This window comes from Protopterus annectens, chromosome 5.part0 (assembly GCF_019279795.1).
Source record: "Protopterus annectens isolate FY-2018-M chromosome 5.part0, PAN1.0, whole genome shotgun sequence".
In the NCBI taxonomy this organism is placed as follows: domain Eukaryota; kingdom Metazoa; phylum Chordata; order Ceratodontiformes; family Protopteridae; genus Protopterus; species Protopterus annectens.
Window position 1 is genome coordinate 1,529,315,235 of NC_056735.1, and position 26,247 is coordinate 1,529,341,481.

Sequence of the window (26,247 nt, forward strand, 5' to 3'; positions counted from 1 at the left end):
AATCATTATAGTCATATGTCTGTCACAGTAGGAACATGAGCACTTTACAATTTGGCTGATGCCCCAGGGGAAGAATGGGGGCACAGTGGGATCCTGAACATTTATTTCTTCTGTTTTACTTCTGTTTTTATTTTCTGTTATGTGAAACGTTGGGGGAAGTGTTTTCTGAGAAAACGTTCTTTCTGCATTGCTCATTTTCTGTCCCTGGCTACTGGACTGATAATGCTGCAAAGGAAATATTCACAAATAGATCAAGAATTGGATAGGAAAGACAATGCTGTCAAGTGAGTTGGTGATCATATACGTTTGTTCTCTATTTAATCTGTGAGTGAACACTTTTACATGGTATGAGGCACTGCAGTGTGGATGATTTTTATAAAAAAAATGCCCTTATCCAATGCCAGCCAATCCAATAGGCGTCCTTTAGGCCATGGGCATCAAAGAGCTGTCCAAAACTTACTTATTAAAGTTCATCACTGCTTGTACTGCATGTTTGGGGAACTTGGTTTCTGATTCTTACGCCTGAAGCCTAAAGTAATATCATACATATTTTCTGTGCCTATACTCATACATCTTACCTTAAACATATTACATACATGTATATGTTTATCTTCTAATTATGAAATGTTCTGGAGCCCTTAGAGTTTATGCTAACACTGTCACTATTACTTCATTACCTCATCTGAAATCTAATATTATTTTGTGTTTATGGTCAAATCATTTTGCTTCCAAAACATCCTGCTGCTTTAATTTTCAAGTTTAAATGTTTCATACTCAAGCACCTTAAAAACAAGTATTATAAATGATATTATGACACGTGATAAATAGATAATATAGTATTGAAATATGTCATTCCTCTTCTTCCATGAGTTAGATGTTAACTCCTATAAAGTTTTCAAAAACGTTGTCATGTTGCTTGACATAGAGGTTAGAAGGTACGACTTAAACATGTTTTTAAATACGCAAAAAAGTGTTTAGCCACTACCACAAATACCCTTTTTTTTACCTTGCAGCAATTGATGTGAGACCTGACTCTCTGGTTCCACAATAAAATGACAATGAAACACATTTTTACTAATAATATTAACCACCACAGCAAATACCAATTTTTTTACTTGGTTGCTTGTATTTGTAATACAAATGTGGACTGATGTAAATGCCTTGAATCACTCCTCACCATCAGGAATCAGGTGTGCATTGCATACAGATGTAAAACCAAGCTCCAAAGATAACACCGTGGCTTCTGGTAGCAAAATTATTTAATAAAGTTAGCGCTTTCACGTTCTTCCACTGAACGCTTCATCTGATGATGTGTTCAGTGGAAGAACGTGAAATCACTAACTTTATTAAATAATTTTGCTACCAGAAGCCGTGGTGTTATCTCTGGAGCTTGGTTTACAATTTTCGTTTTGGGTCTCTCCTTGGATACTTTATCTTCCAGCAGCAATTGTTTATTGCATACAAGTGCATATTTTCAGCCACTTAAGAATAACCAAATTATTCAGGAGGGATCTAAATGTTATACTTTATTTAAAGGCACCTATATTAACAACTGTTATATTCAGTACACAGACCATACATCTCATCAGTATTGAATGTAGTGAAGACTCATGTTCACAATTAAATGTTACTTCCAATACACAATTAATGGCCCCCTCTGAAGCCATGGGCCGCAGTCAACAGCCTCTTTTGCCCTTATTATAATCTGTCAGTGGCTGCATATTTATTTTATTTATTTATTTACATTTGTTTACCGGGTTCATAGGTTCATAGGTAGGTACTAGGCTATTGGACCTGGGGCCTATACAAGCCCAGCCAAAAAGGTACCCTGGCTTTTGCCACCCAAGAAAATTATTTTCCTGTGTCACTGTCGAGCAGAGCCACAGAGGTGATCCCCGGGGTTTATTTCCTATTTCCCATTCAGTCATCAAGATTTTTCTTGAAGAGTGCTAATGAGGAGCTTTGTTTGATATAGATAGGTAGTTTATTCCAGAGTATGGGAAGTCTCTGGGACAGGAATCTATCCCTCTGGCATGTTCTGTTTATTGTGGCGACAAGGTTTAGGTCCCTAGAGTGTGTAGCTCGGAGGGATTGGGATTTCTTTAAGTGGAGCATGTCCAACAGCTCTGGGTTTGACATAGCTTTGTATATTAGGCAGAGATCACCTCTGAGTAGGCAATATGTGACAGAGTAAAGCAGGAGTTTTTTGAGACGGTCTGCATAAGGTATCTGTTTGAGGCCAGTAATCCTCTTTGTGAGGTATTTCTGCGGCCTTTCCAGTTGTTGTAGATGTCTTGTGAGGTACATACCAAAAGGGGCTTTGTACTCTATAATGGGTCTAATGAGAGTGATGAGTAGAGGGGAACAATGACCTCTTTTTTTCTGGATGAGAAACCTTTTGTGATGAGGTGTGCCATGTAGAAGGATTTCCTGACTACTGTGGCACTGTGATTATCAAAGGACAGACTACTGTCCACCTGTGTCTCGAGGTCTCTTATCACACTTTCGATGTTAAGTATACTACCGCCTATGTTGTAGTTCATGGGTACAGAGTTTTTACCAAAGGGGATGACAATACACTTTTTGGCATTGAGCTTGAGGCCATGGCTTTGACACAAGGCATCTGTCTCAGTGAGGCCCTTTTGTAGGATGTCCACATCATTAGGAATTTCGATTATGGCTGCTAGTTTTCAGTCATCTGCAAACTTCATTAGCCAAAGACCTTCTGTGCTAGCCTATACTTCAGAGAAGTAGATATCAAACAGGAGAGGACCCAGGACTGAACCCTGTGGTACTCCACTTGTCACTGGTCTGAAGTTGGATTTGGAGTCTGCCACTTTCACAGTGTGGGTTCTGTCAGTGAACCAGTTGGCAACCCATCTTGTGACATAGGGATTTATACCTAGTTTAGTGAGTTTATCTATAATTCCAGGGTGGGGGATGGTGTCAAAAACCTTGTCAAGATCTAGATAGGCTGTGTGAACCACCTTACCCTTGTCTACGGCTTTGGTGACTGCTTCAAAGAAGTCTATCAGGTTTAGGAGACATGATCTGCCTTTTACAAACCCGAACTGGGTGGGATCCAGAGTTTGGCGATTACCAATGTCTTTGTTTATAAGTTCCATGATGATACATTCCATGGCCTTGCAGACCAGGCTCGTCAGGCTAATGGGGTGGTAGTTCCCAGGGTCCATGGTGGCTCCCCCCTTGTGGATTGGGATAACTGTCACTGTGAGCCATTCAGCAGGCACAAAGCCTGAGGTGAGGCTATGATTGAACATGGTACTTAGGTGGGGTGCCAGTTCGTTCTGTAGTTCAAGTAGAACGCAGCCTGGGATGTTGTCTGGTCCCATGGATGCTGTGTTCTTGGCTTTGGAGAGTGTGGTTTTTACCTGTGCTGCTGTGATTACAGGAACTTTGCATTCTTCCAGTATAGAGATGGGCTCTTTAGGGGGCGAGAGGGGGTTAAAGTTAGCACTGAACCTATCTGCCAGGATGTTGGCAATATTAGTTGGGTCTGTATATTTAGTGCCATTGTGCTGTAACTCAGAGCAGATCTGAGTGTTACCATTGAGATTGTTGATATAGCTATATAATGCTTTGAGGTTGTCTTTAGACTCAGTGGCAATTTTGTTTTCATAACTAGCTTTGGAGGCTTTTATCAGGGATCACAGATTCTTTCTGAGGCTGACCAGGGAGCTCCTCCACTCATGGGATTTTACTCTCTTTTGCAAGAGTTTCTTCCTTCTGTTATACAGTTTGTTTATGGCAGGGGACCACCAGATTGGCTTCCTTTTTTTGGAGGATAGTGTCTTGGTTCTGTTTGGGATAGCATGATCCATGCACTCATGTAAGTGCTTATAAAGTGCAATTGTGTAGGATTCAGTAGTCGTAACTGTATTGTCCATCTGCATTGGGTGTCATGAAGTTCACCACTTCTGTCTTAAGAAGCATGAAGTTGGCTTTGGAGAAATTTTTTACCATGGTTTCCTTAATGGGGGGTGGGGGCAGGATGTGGATATCTAGGGTAATTAGCTTATGGTCGGATCGGACCAATGAGGTGTTGACTTCAGGTGTGGAACACCGGTCACTCATGTTGGTAATGACTAGATCTAGAATATTGTTGCCCCTGGTGGGGGTGTGGATAAGTTGATCCAGGGCATTGGAGTTTATGAATTCCAGAAAGCGTTGAGTGAAAGAGTTGGTACATGAGTAGTTTTCCCAGTTAATGGTGGGGTAGTTGAAATCACCCATTATTAGGGTGTTTGGTTGAACCCTAATATTTTCCAGTACATCAAGGAAAGAAGAGTGGGAATCCTGGGGCATTGCGGGTGATCTTTAGCAAGCTACAATTTGGAGTGCAGGTTTGTCCAGAGTTAGTTGCACTTGGATAACATCGGCTGCATTATGCTGAGCAACTAGCCTGGAGGTGTGGATATCCTTAATGAATATGGACACACCTCCGCCTTTGGTGTTCCGGTCCAGGTTATATGGCCGAAAAGTGTGGTATGAGTTATAGCCTGGTAGTGCAAGGGTGCTCTCTGGAGCCTTGAACCAGGTCCTGTCACTGCACAGATATCGATGTTCTCCATTTTAAGGAGTGCCTCGAGTGAGTGTATTTTGAGATTTAAACTTCTAGCATTGAGTAGCATCACCCTCAGTTTTTGCTTGCCTGTTCCTGTTACGGTGGTGAATTTGTCATTTGAACCTTGCCTAAAAAAGGCACTATAGGGGCGGCAAGAACCTTAGCCAGTATCCGGAATCCCAGGGTTGACAGGTGCAGGCCATCTCTGGCAAAGCATCGTGGTCTGTCGACCATGTCATCCCAGGCAGACAGATACTGGATCCCTTTAGAATGGCACCAGAAGCTTAGCCAATTGTTGAAGTCAATCATTTTGTCCTTGTACTGCGGCATCATTCTGGGTGATGGCAGAATGCTACTCAAGGCTAGGGTCATACCTGCCTGGGCTACAAGATCGGAGAGCTCTTCCATGTCTCTTTTCATGTAGTCCAGGGAGGTACATCTCAGGTCGTTCACACCAACATGGACAATGACAGAGTCATATTTGTACTTGTTGTGGAGTGACCTGAGTGCGTGGGTTATGTGGCGGATCCTTGCACCCGACAGGCAGCTGACAGTAACCTTCTCCTTGTTTAGCCTGATGAGTGGGACATCAGTGTGCCTGACTATAGAGTCACACTGAGTCTGCGGGCTATGTGTCATTTGGGTTTTGTTGGGGGGTGGAGGTTGCTTGCATTTCTGCTTTGGAGGTCTCCATTGCTTGAGCAAATTATTATTGAGAGCCTCCACAAATGTTTTTGTGTTTCTATGTGTGGATTTTGGTGGTGTAGATTTAGTGAGACTATGTAATGAGTGTGGTGTGGTGCAAGTGTTTACCTTCTCCTCTTGACTGTCAAGTTCAGTCTTGATTGTAGGGAGCTTTACCTCCAGTTTGGCTAGATAAGGGCATCTCTCACAGGTTGTAGTGTTGGGTGGTTGGAAGAGAGGGTTGTCTGTGTACATGAGGCAATTTCTACATTGCCCCAAGATGCCCAGATTTATCAGCTAGACAGGAGAGAACACTGGGAGCTGACCCTTGGACATGCCTGAATAAAAAACTATTTTCCTCTAGATAAGTGAGGAAAGTGAGTACAAAAGCTGTTTTTCTCTAAGCAAGTGAGGAAAGTATGTACCAAAACTGTTTTCCTCTAGGTAATGAGGAAGGCTGAGAACTGTAGTAATTAGTAGGTTATTTAGTCCTTACAAGTTCTGAACAAGTGCTGATCATGAATAAGCAAATTCAAGTGCTAAAACTAAGAATCTGTATCTGGACTAAACTAGTTACAGGAAAGGGGGGGGGGGACAAGTGCAAATGCGGGATTTTAAATCAGAAAGTTGAGAGAGATGGAAAAACTGCCCAAACGGCCAGTAACTTCAATTTCTGGGCCAGAACCACTCCTTATGTGGTAGATAGGTTACCTAGTGCTTACCACTCCCACTGGTAAGCTAGAAGGCTTCCCTCCAACATAGAAAGCTTGGGGGGGGGGGCTCAGAAACTTACATACAGACCTGGATACAGCAAATCTGAATCTGGACTACACTAGTTAAAGGAAAGGTATATATAACTGCTGTGGTGGTGCTGCGGTAGCGTTGTCGCCTCACAGTAAGACGTTGTCCTGTTCGATTCTCAGCTAGAGCGTCTTCTGTGTGGAGACATGCATGAATAGGTGTACCTTCATTGAAGGTTGTGTGTCAGGGCTGGCAACTCGGCACGGAGGGAGGGTGGTCTAATGGTTAAAGTGTTTGCCTTACAAACACAAGGTGCAAGGTTTGAGTCTCACAAGGGATAATTGGCTAGGCTTAAAATGGCTCGCAAGAGCAGTTAGCTTAGTATTGACCTATTAACCTATGAAGTATTCTACGTCCAATCATTAGTGGACTGGAGTTCTGCTGTGGCGACCCCTAACCGGGAAAAGCCAAAAGACCTAACATATATATATATATATATATATATATATATATATATATATATATACAGAAAAGTAGCTAAAACAGCAGTAAAAACAATTCAAATGCAGTGCAAGCTAGCACACTTGAGTATGTAGCAATGTTAGACCAAACAGTTTAAAAAATTGCAATTAAATTAAAAATGACTAAAAACAAGTGCAGAAGGAGTCTATTAGGTAGAATGAGGTAAAGAGATGGGACTGGGGGGAGTGCCCCAGATCAAATCTACAGTGGGGGCGGACAACTGCAAAAGCCTCCAAATTTAAACAACAACACGGGATACGGAGGGTGGGTATGGGAAAACCAACACTTTCAGCAGAGATCTGAAAAACTATACAGTGAAACAAAAATAGTGCACAACTCTGAAGTCAGCCAGCAATGGTATAAAATTAGTCAAACAACAATTACCAGTACAGAACTCTGAAGTCCAGAAAAATATACTCAGCTCTGTATATCTCCAGATAGCTTGAAGAGCACTCTGTCAGGACACAGGAAGGCTCCAGCAATGATATGCAGACTTTTACTAAGAGGGTCTAACTTTATGCAAGTAATCCTTGAGATAGTCAGATAACACACAGGATGTAAAACCAGTTATACCAACTTAAGACACCGAGAAATAGGGGGAGGGGGGAAAACCGCCTTCAGCAGAGATCTGAAAAACTATACAGTGAAGCAAAAGTAATAGTGCACAACTCTGAAGTCACCCTGCAATGATATAAAATTAGTCAAACAAAAATTACCAGTACACAACTCTGAAGTGCCAGAAAAATATACTCAGCTCTGTATATCTCCAGATAGTTTGAAGAGCACTCTGTCAGGACACAGGAAGGCTCCAGCAATGTCCAACTGGACAAAAGTCCATTTTCAGTGGAGACCTGCAGAGAAAAGCTCCAGAAACATGGTTATACAACATATTTATTTATTTATTTTTTATTTATTTTACATTTGTTGTCCAGGACAGTCCGACTAGATACATGTCCATTTTCAGCAGAGGCCCGGGGAGAAAAGCTCCAAGATAATAATACACATTGAACATTTAGTAAATGTTAGTTTTAAGCAGATTACAGTCATAAGCAATACCAGCATTTAGCACATATAGTACTAACTTATTATAAAACACTTTACAAAACATAACATTATTTTCAAAGTTAAACATACATAACATTACATTCCGGTAGAGAAGAGTTGATAGCAGATGGGAATGGGCAATTGCAGTTCTAGCAAGTGGGGTAAGGAAAGGTTTGATTCTGTAAAGAGATCCACGTTTTTTATTAATGGTTTTGATAGTTAGATTGATATGCGCATCAAACGTCAGGTTGTTATCAACTATGACACCCAGTAGTTTAGTTTGGGCTTCTGGAGAGATGATAGTGCCATTGTTAGCAATTATGTTGAAGGATGGCAGGGGGGTCCTGCATGTGGGGGAGAAGAGGAGCAACTTAGTTTTGTTGGGGGTGAGGATTAGATATTGATTGGTGAGCCATTTTTCTACTGTATTGAAGGTATTTTGGGCTAATGTGAATAAAGTAGCTGGTGAGGTGTTAGAACAAATCAAGGTGGAGTCATCTGCATATTGAATGCAGGTAGCATCTGGGAGGACAGAATGAAGGTTGTTGATAAAAATGGAGAAAAGAAGGGGTCCTAGTATTGAACCCTGGGCGACTCCTAATGTGATGGGTAGGTGAGATGATGGCTTGTCCTGCCATAGGACTGCCTGTTGCCTGCCCTGCAGGTAGGATTGAAACCACTGAAGTGCATGGTTGTTTAAGGAGAAGGCCTTTAAGGTATTTATAAGCATTTTGTGGTCAGACATGTCAAAAGCCTTGGATAGATCTAGAAAGATCTTATTTAGTAGCATAAAAATGTTACAGATTACACAGAGATGTAAAAAACGTAACAAGTTACACAGAGATGCAGTTATTGTTAATAAGGCAGTAAAAACATATTAAAAACATAGGAAATAGCAAAAAATGAAGTTATAAGTCAGTAAAATCATTGATACAATATAAACATTTAACAATTCACAATATATATATATATATATATATATATATATATATATATATATATATATATATTATATATATATATATGTTTTCGTACAGTCAATTGTGTGAAGGGAGTGCCTTCCTCAAATTGTTTTGAGAGCTGCAGCCAGCGTGACAATGGGGGGGGATATAGGTTTGTCTGGAGCAGAGTATGGACATAGCCAGTGGGATAGGAAGTATTGTCTTAGTTCCTGTTTAAAGTTACATGTATGGTCAATAGAATTTGTTGAGGAAGTGAGTTTCAGACTTTTGCAATCTTGTGGCAGTATAAGCAGTATATCACAGCAATGCCAGTCCACTACTACTCTTAGCCAGTTACACTGCTCCTATTTGATGAATTTCTATTGATTTAAGTTAATTTATTTCTTAAAATTGTACACTCGACTATTTCTACTGCTCTTGCGTAAATTTAACACACTATATTTATACTACTGCACTAGGTATCTCATTGGAATTATATTGTCTTTTTACTTTGTTGCATTTCTCTGTATGGGTAGTGGCTGAGAAAGGTCTTTGCTGCTTTCGCACCTATCCAGTTAGCAAATAAGAAATAAATATATAAATAATAAAATGTATCTGCTGGTTTAAACAAATGCTGAATCCTGATGTTTCTGCCTTGTACTTTGAGGCAGATAGTATATATTTCATAGCAACTTATGATATGGTTTCAGAACTAGGATTTTGTTGATGAACATAAATTGAAAAACAATTTACAGGTTTCTAAACTGTACCAAGCCATGCTGGGTGATCTGAAATGCTTGGAGTTGAATGCCTTTACAAATAGCATTGCTTTTACCTCGCAAAGTCCATGACATACTGAATTTAAATTGTTTAGTGTAAACGTTCTGATTTCCTTTAACATTATGACATTGACATTTAATCCACCAAAAATGTTTGACTTCTCAAAACCATTTTGCTGGCCTGCCTGCAGAAAGAGATTCATATGATTTAATGTAATTAGATTCAATTAAGAATCAGAGGAAGTCCAGGTAAACATACTTTTGTATGCTATAGACTTGAGAAGTCGATATCATTATATAATAGCTCCTTTGCATTCACTGAGCGATCGGGGTAATATATGTTAGTAATTAGCAAACTTAATGAACATTTTGTGCCAAAGGGAAATGCAATACATTAGAGGGTATGTTTCCACAGAGAAAGTCTTTATAAACTGTCAGAAAACTGTAAGATAAACCAATAAAAGGTAATATTTGGGCTTGCTAATGTGTAAGTGTCTTCAACATTACAGCTTGAAGTTAATCTAACTTTAGGAAAAGCAATACAAATCATCAGAAAAACATAATTACTGAAAAAAATGCTAATACATATAGGAAATATGTGTGAGGTAAAATGTAAAGTTAATGGCAAGTTTTGTAAAAAGCAGTGTTAGTCATACTATGGAAGGTTTAAGAAGCAAGGTGGGAGTAAGCAGCTAATGCATGAGGTGTGCTGGATGTGGCAGAAGTTGTAAGAGAGGTACTTCTAAAAATGTTGGGGAAAATGAAAATGATGTCTAGGAAGTACTTTTCTTAGGTTCAAGTTACAAATGAGTAAGATGTTGACTTTGATTGGTAAGTTAAAAATTTGATTCATCAGTGTTTTAAGACTGATACAGGGTCTGATGCTGCTGTGATTCCATATTAAATGTATAACAGAATCTAATGCTTTATATAAATGGGCCTATATCACTTTATTGAAAACACAATCCATCGAATTCTTATTTATCAAACTCAATAAATCGAAAGCTAAATTCAGTGAACAATCTCTTTAGTGAATTTTTTCCCAGGGGAAAAAAAAATTGTTGGCCATCATTGAGAATTTGTCCTTTGCCCCCACTGTAGTGTGATCTCGGAGTTGGTATATTTAGTTAGGGGGTGGCAGGCACAGCCCCCCACATTGGGGAAGTGTGTGTGGGGGGGTGATGCCCCCACTTTACTGGGTTTTAAACGATGTGGTTCTTGTGATGTTTGCTAGGTTGGTCCACTAGTTTTTTTTCCCAGAGAAAAAAATCATTGAAGAGATCATTCACTGAATTTAGCTTTCGATTTATTGAGTTCCATAAATCTGGATTCGATGTATTGTGTTTTCACACCTATATAAACATTTAATGGAGCATTGTAATATTTATTTTATGTTTATTGGAATTGAAAAATTAAGATCTATTTGTTCTACTAAACTTGGATGGCATGACAGTCTTTCTAAACGTGTAACATTTTGGATTATTAATTTATGAGCTTTCTATAAACTCAGATTAAATGAAGGTTTTATTAATGATTTAACTAATACATTTAATGTATTGCATCTTGAAATATATAATTTGTATAACTGAGAATATACATCAGTTACTCACTAAATGCTTTGAAGAGGGCATTTGGTTGTATTATGCTGATGAAGGCATGAAGTCAAAACCTGTCCATAATAAAATCTACTTTATAAATAGTGGCATTATTTATACTTTTGGATGCTGGAATGTAAATGCAAATGTGTCAGATGTTGAACCTAATTGGCAAGTTAAAATTTTGATTCATCATTGTTTTATGACTGATAACAGGATGCAATGTTGTTGCGATTTCATCTTTCACATACAGAAAGTTATCTAAGCATCTTCAGTTCAAGAAGTAGAGAAATAAATTTGTCGCCATCCAGCCAAACTCAAGTGCATTTACTGATTTCTAGTCTTGTTTGAGTGGAAGGCTCTGAAGTTGAGATATTCCATAGGCAAATAATCTGCTCAGCAGAACAATGACATGTAAAATGGACTTAATGGCAAGAATAAATAAATTTTTTATGCATTTATTTGTTTGTTTTTGTTGCTTGGGAAAGTCCGACTGTCTGAGAAATCCATTTTCAGTGGTGGCATAGGGAGAAAAGCTGCACATAGATTATTTTACATAAGTTTGAAACAAAGAATATAGAAATGTTACACATGATGTTAATTAAGTTTCCACCATTTCATTTTTAATACGGTTTACTGATGTGCTTACATATCGCTTTAAACATTGTTCATAGACACATTGGTAACAATAGAAAATTGTGAGGTACTGTTCATAATAAACAAAGATGTTACCAAAATATTTTACATTTATTAGACATATTAGTAGAGGTGGAAATGGAGATAATATAGAATCTATAGAAATCCTTTTAAAATCAAGGGACACAAATAGAAAGGTGAACGGAAAATAATATAAAGAGCTGATATTATATAGCAACAAAAATAACTATGAAAATGTGAAGGAAAGAGAGAAAATTAGGTGATGTGGTGGTATAACAGAGAAAAAATAGGAAAAAGAGTATAAGAGGATATGTAGAAGATGTTTAAAGGGGAGGAGAAAGGTAAGAGGTAGAAAAATACAATGCATAACAGGGTCATCTGAGGTTGTTCCGAGAGAGTACAGCTGCTCCTTTGACAGCATAGGTTAGATTAACCAGGAATGGGACATGAACAGAGCCAATTGTTATTTAGGTGTTGCTTGACTTTGGCTTTGAAACTTGTTAATTTGTTAGTGATTATGAGTGCAAGGCGGATAGAATTCTAGAGTTTTGAGACAGTATAGAGTACTCCCGCTATACTATGTTGTTGGACTTGGTTGTAAGCAGGAAGATGTTGTTACTAGATCCTAGGTCTCTGCTACAATGGTAGTGCTATAGTGTGTTTTTCGAAAGCAGGGCATTTTTCTGGCATGTAGATAAGCTTGTGGGCAGTATCTAATTGGGAACAGGATAAGTAATGGGATCATTCTAGCCAGTTTCATTCTTTTAGAGCTACTCAATAATGGGCTTTGTATGGGGTGTTTGTGGCAAATGTGGCTGTCTTATTATAACACATCTCATTTTTTGGTGAGGTTAGTAATAATGAAAGCTACACATAGACGAGATGGGAGTAGGTATGTTCTAGCAATTAATTTTTTTAAGTCACAAAGGAAGCGGAGTACAGCAGAAGTAAGAACAAAACTCCAAATTTAATTCCAAGAATGTGCACTTATAACATACGGATGAGCGCTTTCACCATTACAGCTTCTTCAGATCCTTGTATAAAAGTCACAGCAAACCTCCTCTTATATAAGCAGCTCAATTAATCAATTAAAACAATTTAAACAATTAAAAGCAATACTGGAGAATTTAAAGAACTCTCCCATATATAAACATGTTAATGTAAAGTAAGACAAAAATATATAAAACTTGCATAGTGACCTAAAAACATATAAATAAACATTCTGATAAGTTAATGTTGATAAAATACATAATGAAGAACATATACAAATAAATGATAGTTCATTTTATGTGCCTGCGTTGTCTCAGCTTAGGTTTTATAGAAGCTCTATCATTCAACCCATGCCCCCTATCAGCTTTCAAACGAATGATCCAATCAGTCTCCTTAGATTCAGTAAGATTCATAGTATTACCACCCCTCTTATTCACAACAATTATCTCTAGGACCCGGAACAAGAAAGTATGATCATTGTCATTGGTGATTATATGTTTTGCTAAGGCATTGTGTAAAGTGCCCTTTCTCATGTGGTAAATATGCTCTCTCATTCTATCCCTTAACGGCCGGTTAGTTTTAACAACATAGAAACTCGGGCATGCCTGACAAGTAGCTAAATACACCACATTAGGTGTCATACAATCTGCATCTGCCTTGATGGAGAAAATGGTGTGTAAATCCGGGTGTATAAACACCTCACTGCTATGAATAAATGAACAGAAGTTGCAGTGACCACAGGGTTTAGTGTGACCAGTGTTCTTCATAATCCTATCATGTCTGGGGTGACAAAGCAATCGCTTTAGGTTGCTCTTATTCCGAAATAGGAAACTTGGTGTCTCCCCCACAATGCGTTTCAAGTCATCATCAACCAGGAGAATATCCCAATGTTTGCTAATAATTTCCTTTAACTGATATTGATCAGAAGTATACAGAGTATACAGATGATGATACCAGTTTATTAAACAAAGGTTTGAATTTTATTCCTAAAAGCCAGAGCAAATTGACTGATTGACTTCTGTTCATTTATTGATAGAAGTGAGGTGTTACTCTAGTAACTCTAGTTACTCTAGGTAAAATAGGGTGATTTTTTTTTTTTTTTATTTTTTATTTTTATTTTTATTTTCATGTTCATATTTATTAATACTTTTATCCCCACCTTTCTTGTTTAAAATTTATGTGGCTATTTAGGTATTTTTTACTTACTTTAATTTTCGAGTAAGTAATTTTATTAACAAATGTAAGTTTAATTTGATGTTTCAGCTAGGCGTTTTAAGTCTTTTTCTTTAATGTTGATAACTAAAGTAGAGGTTTTTTTATGTAGAATAATTAATTAGTTTGACTAATAAGCCCGGCTAATGTTTTGAATGTCCTCTTGATTTGAAGCGTGTGTTTTATATTGCGTGTTTTTTAATGTGTGTTTTACAGGAAGTGATGTAGATTACTCACTTCCTTAAGGCATTTGAAAAGTTTAACGCTTTTTTCACATTTTCATTTCTGAAGAAGCTGCTTAACCTGTTAGCAGCGAAAATGCTTTTTTACTCAAATAAACTTGCGTTCAAGCTACTTTTGAATATTTTGGCTCCGATTCCTGGGTTGCTACACCGCTGATCTGTGGGTTTGTTTCGTTGTTTTTTTTTGCATCAGTTGGTCTTACGTTTGTTTCTGGCATGGCTTCAGACGGTACTAGCAGCCCCAGCACACCGAACCTTTTCGGAACTGCTGCTGAGTCTGCTTGGCTGTGTGCGACAGCTCTGAACTATCCCCTCCACGACCCTGTGTCTTTGCCTGGGTTGTATCCCTCTAATTTCACTATTAGGGTGTTCCCCACAGAATACCCTTGGACTCGGTCAGGACATTGTCTTCTTCTACCACCCTCTACCACCAGAAAAAAGGGGGTATCCCCTCCACGACCCTGTGTCTTTGCCTGGGTTGTATCCCTCTAATTTCACTATTAGGGTGTTCCCCACAGAATACCCTTGGACTCGGTCAGGACATTGTCTTCTTCTACCACCCTCTACCACCAGAAAAAAGAGACTATCCCCTCCACGACCCTGTGTCTTTGCCTGGGTTGTATCCCTCTAATTTCACTATTAGGGTGTTCCCCACAGAATACCCTTGGACTCGGTCAGGACATTGTCTTCTTCTACCACCCTCTACCACCAGAAAAAGAGACTATCCCTCCACGACCCTGTGTCTTTGCCTGGGTTGTATCCCTCTAATTTCACTATTAGGGTGTTCCCCACAGAATACCCTTGGACTCGGTCAGGACATTGTCTTCTTCTACCACCCTCTACCACCAGAAAAAATAGACTATCCCCTCCACGACCCTGTGTCTTTGCCTGGGTTGTATCCCTCTAATTTCACTATTAGGGTGTTCCCCACAGAATACCCTTGGACTCGGTCAGGACATTGTCTTCTTCTACCACCCTCTACCACCAGAAAAAAGAGACTATCCCCTCCATGACCCTGTGTCTTTGCCTGGGTTGTATCCCTCTAATTTCACTATTAGGGTGTTCCCCACAGAATACCCTTGGACTCGGTCAGGACATTGTCTTCTTCTACCACCCTCTACCACCAGAAAAAAGAGACTATCCCCTCCACGACCCTGTGTCTTTGCCTGGGTTGTGGTTGTATCCCTCTAATTTCACTATTAGGGTGTTCCCCACAGAATACCCTTGGACTCGGTCAGGACATTGTCTTCTTCTACCACCCTCTACCACCAGAAAAAAGAGACTATCCCCTCCACGACCCTGTGTCTTTGCCTGGGTTGTATCCCTCTAATTTCACTATTAGGGTGTTCCCCACAGAATACCCTTGGACTCGGTCAGGACATTGTCTTCTTCTACCACCCTCTACCACCAGAAAAACGAGACTATCCCCTCCACGACCCTGTGTCTTTGCCCGGGTTGTATCCCTCTAATTTCACTATTAGGGTGTTCCCCACAGAATACCCTTGGACTCGGTCAGGACATTGTCTTCTTCTACCACCCTCTACCACCAGAAAAAAGAGACTATCCCCTCCATGACCCTGTGTCTTTGCCAGGGTTGTATCCCTCTAATTTCACTATTAGGGTGTTCCCCACAGAATACCCTTGGACTCGGTCAGGACATTGTCTTCTTCTACCACCCTCTACCACCAGAAAAATGAGAGTATGTCTACCTAGTCATGCTATATTACGTTTTAACTAAATGTTCCTGCTAAACTTTCAGACTGCCACTAGCTAAGCAGCCAGCAGCTACCCCTCCTTACTCCTTCATTTCCCCTCGCAGTCTCCTCGGATGGCCACATAGGCTATCCTCTCTCCCCCTTCTAGTACAGCTCCACGCCTGGTAGCTCCCTTGTTTGCTTACTGCACTACTACTTTGTTTACTAGATGTTATACTTTTCTCATCCCTATTTGGGATATTAGTACTGACTTCTGCCTTACACTTTTATTCTCCCCTCCTTATACTAATCCTTTTCCTCCTTTACCTCTCTGTCTCATCCTCTCGCCCGAGGATACTTTCTCTTGCCTTGATTCCCCTTCCTTCCCTGATACTTTTCCACTCTCCTCTGGTCTACTTTGTGTTTTGCTCACACCCTTTCTCCTTGGGCTCCCTACTTGCTTCTCCTGTCTCCTTTGAGCCCAGGTCTGTACTCCTGTTTTACCCTTTTCACATACTATTGTATTTACTAGGCCCCAATGTCTGTATGCTTTATTACCCTTAGATATTACTCCTGTTCCACATCCTACCCACTTAGCCTCTTATCTCCTTCCCTAGCCTATTGTTCTCTTTACTGAACCTATTACTATTCTATCCTTTTCAGCCAGATCTCTGCACCCCCCTTCCTTTCCGGTCTATACCTGCCTCCCTGCTATCTTCCCTCCCCACCCCTCCCCTTCTATTAATCTTCCTACTGCAACCTTATTATCCTATCCTTTCTTCAGCCAGGTTTCTTCACTCCCCTCCTTTTCCGGTCTATACCTACCCCCTACTATCTCCGCCTCCTCCTCCCTAGGGACTTCCTGTGGAAGTTTTTAAAGACTGCCCATGTCCCAAAGGCACCATCTTTAAATCTGCCCTCCTCGCTGCTGCTGAGTTTGCTTGGCTGTGTGCGACAGCTCTGAAGTAAGTTTTAAGCTGTATATTGCACTCCAGTTTTCAGGAATTGTACTGTAACATTTCTAGTAGTCGGTGTTTAACTGCTGTCTATGTTAAATGTGTTTAGCTTGTGCCATATTGCTGTAGTAACCTGTTATCTACCTATAACACTCCAAGTCAGGTGAAACTGATGATTATATGCTATTCCAGCTTATGTTCAGGTTAACGCGACTGTGTTAGTATAGCCTTAGTTGAAGAACCGCTCTTTTACTGTCTGGATTTGTGCTATAGGCGTGTGTACTTTTTCTAGTATAGGACTGCTCTTTTACTGTCTGGATTTGTGCTATAGTGTGTGTACTCTTTCTAGTGTAAGGGCGAATGTGTTTAGCACTTGGGTGGTACTGAATACATGGGACGGCTCTAGTACTGTTGTGTTCAGGTTGGTGGGAGTTGCGTTGATGCAGCCTCTGATATAAGACTACTCATCTACCTCTGATACTGATAGAACAGCATGTTTACTATTACTAATTCAAACGCAAATGCGTTCAGCCTTAAGGTGGCACTAAATTGGTAGGATTGCAATAATATTGTTGGTGGACAGATTAACGCGAATGCGTTTAGTATAGTCTTTCTTGTAATGCTACTCCGCTACTGTCTGCATTGATTCTGTAACACGTGGATCTTTGCTCAGCTATACGTGAATGCGTTTAGCTTTCAGGTAGCGCTACATAAGTGGGACCCCTCTGATACTGATACCGATACTGCTTAAGCTGGTATAGGAACCCTTTACATCTCACGCAAATGCTGGTTTTGTATGCTGTGCTGTTCCAACCTATGAGTACTTACGGGCTGTGCAAACGTGAATAATTTTAGATAGTTTGGCTAGCTTTTAAAGTGACTGCTCTTGAATTTGTTGCTAACTTAGAAGTGAATGCGTTTAGTTATTAGGTTTGCCTTACATTGGGACTGCTCCTATCCTAGTCCTCACACCTATTGCTTTCACATATCATATTTCTGTATACGCAATAGCGTTCCATGTTATGACTTGCTATTTACACCATCTACACCTCCTAAAGAGACTGGAAAGTGTTTCAATTGAATTGTTTATGTTAACGTGAATGCGTTCACTGCATTACTCTGGTGTGTGTGGTGATTTGCTGTAACACTAGGCTCTATATATTATTAGCTATACAGTTATTTATTTGAAATGTACTTTTCACCATTAATATGTACATCCTAAAGAGTTATATCAACTATGTGTAACGTTGCTTTGCTTACCAGTTGCATAACCTGTCTTTTATTGCATTTTGACTCTGAATTGTAACCCTGTATGTTAATATTGTACTCTAACATTATCTTTTTGTCCTCTCTCCCTCCTCTAACAGCTATCCCCTCCACGACCCTGTGTCTTTGCCTGGGTTGTATCCCTCTAATTTCACTATTAGGGTGTTCCCCACAGAATATCCTTGGACTCGGTCAGGACATTGTCTTCTTCTACCACCCTCTACCACCAGAAAAAAGAGAGTATGTATACCTAGTCATGCTATATTACGTTTTAACTAAATGTTCCTGCTAAACTTTCAGACTGCCACTAGCTAAGCAGCCAGCAGCTACCCCTCCTTACTCCTTCATTTCCCCTCACAGTCTCCTCGGATGGCCACATAGGCTATCCTCTCTCCTCCTTCTAGTACAGCTCCACGCCTGGTAGCTCCCTTGTTTGCTTACTGCACTACTACTTTGTCCACTAGATGTTATACTTTTCTCATCCCTATTTGGGATATTAGTACTGACTTCTGCCTTACACTTTTATTCTCCGCTCCTTATACTAATCCTTTTCCTCCTTTACCTCTCTGTCTCATCCTCTCCCACGAGGATACTTTCTCTTGCCTTGATTCCCCTTCCTTCCCTGATACTTTTCCACTCTCCTCTGGTCTACTTTGTGTGCCCTGCTCCGCTCCCCACCCTACCCCCATATCCCACCCACCCCCAGGGTCCTACATTTATATTTCTACAAGCCACACCTCCTACTACTGCTATCCTATCCAATTCACAGTCTCACAGATTGTGTAACTTTCTTCACTTAGTCACACCTACATACCACTTTAACCAACCCACCACTATCTCACTTAAGTCCTATACCATTACAGCCCCTTCCACTCTACCCCTACTCCCACCACACACCCCTCTACAACATATCAGGAAACCCTACTTCACATACAACTATCTTATCATGTCTACAACTATCCTCCACTCACAACTTAAACTACCTATCACCTTCTTACTATTATTCCTTCTCATTACTACCTACTTCTTAACCTCCTATGAACACTCCTTAACTATTTCTCTCTCACTTCCCTCAAAACATACTAGTACACCTACAACATACCTACCCTCATCCTATTTACCTACCTCATCACAAACCATATATCTACTTCCCAAATACCATAGACTATTTCATTGTAAACTACTAAAAACTAAATCAAAGAAAGTATTTGACACATCTCTAAAACACATATCCAAAAACTATGGTCTACTACTCCATCTACTTCAGGACGGTGACATACACCCCAATCCAGGCCCTCAACCTACAACTACTGAAACACACAGTCACCATATAAAAGCTCTCCTTCCTCCATCAACTATAACTACAAACATACTATCCTTGGCCCACCTAAATATACGCAGTATCTGTAATAAAGTTAGTCAAATACACGCCCTACTAGAAGTACACAACTTTGACATTCTATGCTTATCAGAACCCTGGCTAAAACCATCTATTAAAGATATTGAAATTACCCCACCTGGATATAACATTGTTAGACTTGATCGCACCTCCAAGAAAGGAGGTGGAGTAGCTATCCTATATAAATCTATCCTGAAGCTTACTCTTCTTGACCTTGCTCTTACCCAAAACAATAATGTCGAAATAATCTGCTCTAGAGTTCAAATTAATACTACTAAATCAATAAACATCATTTGTGCATATCTGCCTCCAGGAAATAATATCCCCACATTAGAACAACTTCTTGAACAACTCTCAAATTACCTCCCTCAAGAAACACTACTCCTTGGAGACTTTAACATTGACTGGAAATCTTGTAACAATGCTAACCCTACTTCCCATTTAAACCTTTTGGTTTCAAACAACTAATTGATAGTGCCACTAGAATAAATAAAACAAGCAAAAAGAAACCACCTTAGACTGGGTTCTTACAAACTCCCCTCACAAAGCTACAAAACTGGCATCCTTCCTGATGACCTTAGCGATCACTCCCTCACATATGTCATTAGAGCTAAAACTCATCAAAACTTACCTACCTCACATAGAACACTATATTCAAAGAAACAATTTAATCCCCAAAGATTTCAAACAGAACTCTCACAATACAATTGGACCCCTCTAAAGCACCTCTCTCTCAACAAAGCCGTAGAATATTTCAACTCAGCATTCCTTACAATCCTAAACCACCATGCCCCAAGTCGTACCATTAGAATAAAGACCAGAACAGCACCCTGGCTTACCTCTAATACTAAACAAAAGATCAGGCTTAAAAATAAATCTTGGAAGAAATGGCTCCTCTAGAAACCCAACAGACTATCAAACCTTTAGAGAGCTGAGAAACAAAACCAAAATGCTATTATTTCAGACAAAAGAACTACTATGTAGAACTTCAGCAATCCACAAAAAAAAGAACCAAAAAGGTTCTGGTCTACTATCAATCATCTACTTACCCCAGGTAAAATAGTAACACCTAACCCACAGAATCTAGACCCTGATAATCCCTCTTTAATAGCCAATAACTTCAATAGCTTCTTTACTACTTCCATACAAACACTAGCAAGCCATTTATCCCCTGATGCTTCCCAACTGATCTTAAGTAACACCAACAAAGTCATTCCTTCCCTTCAACTTCAACCCATACCCACCTCCTACATACAATCTCTCTTACAAAAACTTAAACCCACTACCCCCTCAGCAGATAAGCTTCCTGCTGAATTCCTTCAGGAAGCAGCAAAAGCTATAGCCTATCCTGTTTCGATCCTAATAAACAGATCCATAAAAGAAAGTGATTTTCCAGCAATCTGGAAGATATCACACATCATACCCTTACATAAAGGAGGCAAATCCACTGACCTCTCTAACTACCCAATAGCACTATTATCTCCACTAGCTAAAATCATGGAAAAATGTATACACAAACAACTACTTAACCATCTCCTTCAAAATAACCTACTAGCAAACACTCAACATGGATTTAGACCCTCACATAGTACGACCACTGCACTACTTTCCTTTACTAACACAATAAACTGTAACCGTAATAATAACAAACTAACTGCTTCTCTTTTCCTAGACCTGTCAAAAGCCTTCGACATGGTCAACCATAAACTTCTCCTACACATACTAAACTCACTTGCCTTGGATTTTTCCTCCTTAACCTGGTTCTCATCCTACCTTGAAAACCAACAACAAGCAGTACTCTGGAAAAATTCTCTATCTGCTCTACTACCTATCTCCTTAGGAGTACCTCAAGGATCAATATTAGGTCCACTCTTATTCTCTATCTTTATTAATGATCTTCAATCATCTATCCATAACACTACCTGCATACAATATGCAGATGATTCTACCATCATCTGTACAGCTCCCACCCAATCTGAACTCCAGTCACTCACACAATCTACCTTTTCAACCGTTGAACAATGGTTCTCAAAAGATGTCTCCTTCTCAACTCCAAGAAAACAAAGCTATTACTATTCTCACCTACCCACAAATCTCCTCAACTAAATTTTACTATTACTGCAGCTGACAATTCTCTTATCTCCCCAGACTCTACTACCAAACTGCTTGGTGTTACTATTGATAATAATCTTAACTATGATTGTCATATCAATAACACTATAAAAGCAGTAAATAAAAAGATAGGTTCACTGTACAGAATAAAACCCTTCCTTACTCCAGAAGCACGGACCACCTTAGCTCAATCACATCTTATCTCCACCCTACTGTATGCTTCCTCTATTTACACCAATCTCTCTAAAGGTAACCTTGAAAGAGTAACTACATCCTACCATAATATAGCCCGTATTGCCACAGCATCCCAGTACAGAACTCACCACTGTAATAACTTAAAACAATTACAATGGTTAGAACTACCTAACAAGCTTATCTATCAACAACTCTTAATTACACATAACATTCTTTATCAACCAACAAAACACCAGCTCTCAGTAACCTCCTTACTCCCTACAAAAACTTGAAACAGTTGCGATCTGCCGAAAAGATACAAGTCACCACAACTAGAATTACAAATTCAGCAGGTAACTGTCTATTTTCAAACTCCATAGGGAAAATATGGAATAACCTCCCCCTACACATTACCTCACTAGACTCCTTTCAACTTTTCAAAAAACAACTTCTATTACATCTTAACAACTTCTGGCTCTGCTCTTGTACCAATCCAGACTAAATGACTTCTTCGCTCTTCAGCCATACCTCCCTACGTAAAAATCACTATCTTTCCCTGCTATTTCAAATGACTAAATTACTGTACTGTTCTAAAAAAAAAAAAAAAAAAAAAAAAATATGAATATATAGCTTAGGCTATTTGTTTTTTACCTGATTTTTTTTCGCTGTATTTTCTACTACACTAAAATGATGTTTAACCTTGTTTTAATTGTGGAGCTTTTCTCCCCGGGCCTCCACTGAAAATGGAAATTATCCAGCTGGACTAGCCCGGTCAACAAATGTAAAATAAAAAAAATAAAAATAAATTCTAAAGATCTGGACATTGGTGCCTTACTTGTTTCTTTAACGCAGAGGATGGACTCAATACATGCACGCATTGATGCTATTGAGAATAGCAATCATCTGCGTGCACAGTTGAATACTAGTGCCGTTCCTCGTGGCAGTGGCTCTAATTTGGATTTAAATGTTTTTCCTCCACTCACGAACAGTACGGGGTATTCTATACCTAATGCACAACCTCCTGCTTTGAATGGATCTCTTAGTGGGGGACTACATTGCATTTTACCAAATAGTTTTAATATGGATATACCCATTGACAATAGGGAGGGTATACCACAACACAATGAAGGTGACCAGAGGCTTATAGGAGTTCCGACTATATCCGAATGGATTTCTAATTTGGACGCTATCATTTTCATTGGAGCGCCAAACACGGAACTACCGGCTACTGGGATGTTGGATAATTCCTCTACAGTTAACATGATTCTTGATAATTTAAAAAAACTTGACAGTAAACTTTTGAAACTCAAGAAATTACAACTTGAGGTTTCTTATTTTCAACAATGCATTAAAGAACATATTATCCCCAAAGGCTTACATAATTCTTTTGCTCCGTCGGGCCTCATTCAAGATATTAACTTTTCCAATGACCTCATGGGCCTTTTTGAATTACAGGGTTTACAATTACTTGAATTATTGGTGAAGCATTATTCCTTGAACATACATAAAGTCACCGAGGAAATTAATTCCCTCGATGATTTAATTAAACTGGATGCGGACTTCCTGAGATATAAGTTTGATTATAACCGCATATTTAACAGCATTGACGGATTAATGCTTAAACTCAAACAAAATAAAATAAAGAAATTAACCAGGGATAGAACAGCCTACCAGCAACATAAAGCTTATCCCAAACTTCAAAAACCTGAGGTCCGTGATATTAATCCGGGATTGGATGTCTCAGACGAGGTTGATCCAATTGGGGACAATAATTTAGAGGAAACTGATGATAATTATGTTGAAGCTGGTACTTCGAACCAGGGGGAACCCCGTAGAAGTAATAGAATCAAAGGGAATAATAAAAATAATAGAAACAACAGAGTGGATTTCCAAAGGAACAATAATAATTCCGGCAATAATGGCAATAATCGTTTTTTAGGACCACTCCCTCCTCGGATTTATCAAACCAGGAACAGGTCCCGCAACAATTAAATGTTTCAATAACCTTGGATGAGACTAGTTTAAATGATTCCTTTTTGGATCCTGATGTGTTTCCTACAATTCACACTAACTTGAAAGGAGACTTTAAAATCTATAATTTTTCTCAAGCTTATTTGCAGCCTGACCTCATTGAACTTTTGTCTAGAGGGAATACTTTTGTCCCCAGTTCTCGCTTTAATTTAACTAAAACTATCATCGACCTCAAATGCTTTGTAAGGAAACTGAACTTGAATCTTTTATTTAGCAACAACACACTTGGTACTAAATCTTCCTTAAAGCTTCCTAGTACTTTCAACCCTCCACTACATATTGGACTATGTACTTTTGAGTCCATATGTGAGGTTGATTTAAGGTATTTGAGTAACCTGACTGGATCTAAAGTTGTTCCTCCTCAACCAAATGTTACGAAAGAACAAAAGGTGGCCCTTTTAGACTTGAAAGCCTTATCGATTCGTGTCATCAAGCCTGATAAAGGAGGAGGACTTGTTGTCTTTGACAACAATATGTATATCGACAAGATGCTAGCAGTGTTAGACTCTCCTGCATACTCTCTGTCTTCACTTAATGAAATGAATGTGGCATATAAAAGGATTCAAGGCTACCTGAGAGATTTGTTTCTTTCAGGGATTATCGATTTGGACTTGTACAACTTCTTGGACATAACCTTTCCCAAAGTGCCCGTCATGTTTGGAATACCCAAAATACATAAAGATCTTGGCAACCCTCCCATGCGAGCCTTGGTGGATGGTAGACTGTCCATGACACACCCGTGTGCCAGGTTAATAGATGAAATCTTATCTAAATACATCAGGAAGATTCCAGCCATTTGTAAAGATTCTTGGACTTTTTTAAGTAACATCAACATCATATATGAGGATTCTAACAACTTCCTCACCATTGATGTTGTGGATTTATACACCTCAATCCCTCATCAAGAGGCTATAGAATGGTTAGAATTAATGTTACTGGAACTACAGGCCATTCCTAATGAGATCAGGATAGTTACAGAACTGTTAGACCTTGTACTGAGTTCCATTTTTTCATTTTTAACAACCAGTACTATCTTCAAAAACAGGGGGTGGCTATGGGGTCTCCGTGTGGTGCAAGCGTAGCAAATTTATTTATGACTTATTGGGAAAGTAAATTTATTCTTTCGAACCCAACATTTAAAAACCAGCTACGCTTGTACACACGGTACCTAGACAACATTTTTATCCTCTTTAATGGCGACTCTCCTGAAGTAGGTAGTTTGATTTCTTATATGAACCAAACCACTACTTTTTTGAAATTCACTCATCAATTTTCTGTTGAGATAATAGAATACCTTGATGTCCAGATCAAGAAAGACACCGATGGACAAAGATATTTGTCCTCAGTGTTTCGTAAACCCACTTTTTGTAACTCAGTACTTCATTTCACCAGCTCACATCCCTTTAAACAAAAGCGTGCAATAGTCAAGGGTCAATTGGTGAGGGCTGTACGGATGTGTAATACATCCGAATCCTTTCAAAATGAGGTTCAATTTTTAAAGAACCAATTTCTCAACAGAGGATACCCGGACACCCTCATTGATGATATCATCTTTGAAATTGAGTTCAAACGGTCTACAGGTTTGTATAAACCTTTATTGGATGAATACAAAGATAATTTAGGAAATAATGAATTGGCACCTTTTAGTCCATCACCTACCGGTTCTAGTAACATTGTAGAACTTGTTTCCCCTTCTTCTAATATTTCTTTTGATAAGGCCAAGTTTACTACTAGCTTTATAACCACGTTTAGTGGTGATTCTAAGCATGTATGTGAAGTTATTTGGAAAAATTGGCATTTTATCAGCAGTGATTCATACTTATTAGAAAAACTGGTCCATTTTCCAAAAATTGTTTTTAGAAAGGGTAAAAACCTTAAAGAGTTGTTACAGAACAATTCTTTGAGCCCCGATTTCTCTAGGAATAAGGGGTCTTCTATATGTGGAACTTGCAATTATTGCAATTTTGTTAAAGTTGGAGGGTCCTTTCAAATTAATAGTAGGAAATATTACATCAATCACAGAATCAACTGTGATACTCGGTCCGTTGTGTATATAGCCTTGTGTGAATGCTGTCCAGCATTCTATATAGGGAAGACGGACCGAAAACTCCGCCAGCGTATTTATCAGCATATTTATGCTATGAGGAATCATAAATTGGAAAACGCCTTGGCAAAGCATATAGAAAATCACCCTAATCACAAATTTAGCTTCATGGGCATTGACCACCTACCTAAAAATATAAGGGGTGGCCCAACACCACTTTTATTAGAATTAAAAGAACTTGAATGGCAAATAACACTAGCTGCCTTCAGTAACCCAGGTTTGAATGAGAACTGCAATATTTCTGCAGTTCTCAAAATGAGAAGTTACTCTAGGTAAAATAGAGTGATTTTTTATTTTTTATTTTTTATTTTTATTTTTATTTTTATTTTCATGTTCATATTTATTAATACTTTTATCCCCACCTTTTTTGTTTAAAATTTATGTGGCTATTTAGGTATTTTTTACTTACTTTAATTCTCGAGTAAGTAATTTTATTAACAAATGTAAGTTTAATTTGGTGTTTCAGCTAGGCGTTTTAAATCTTTTTCTTTAATGTTGATAACTAAAGTAGAGGTTTAT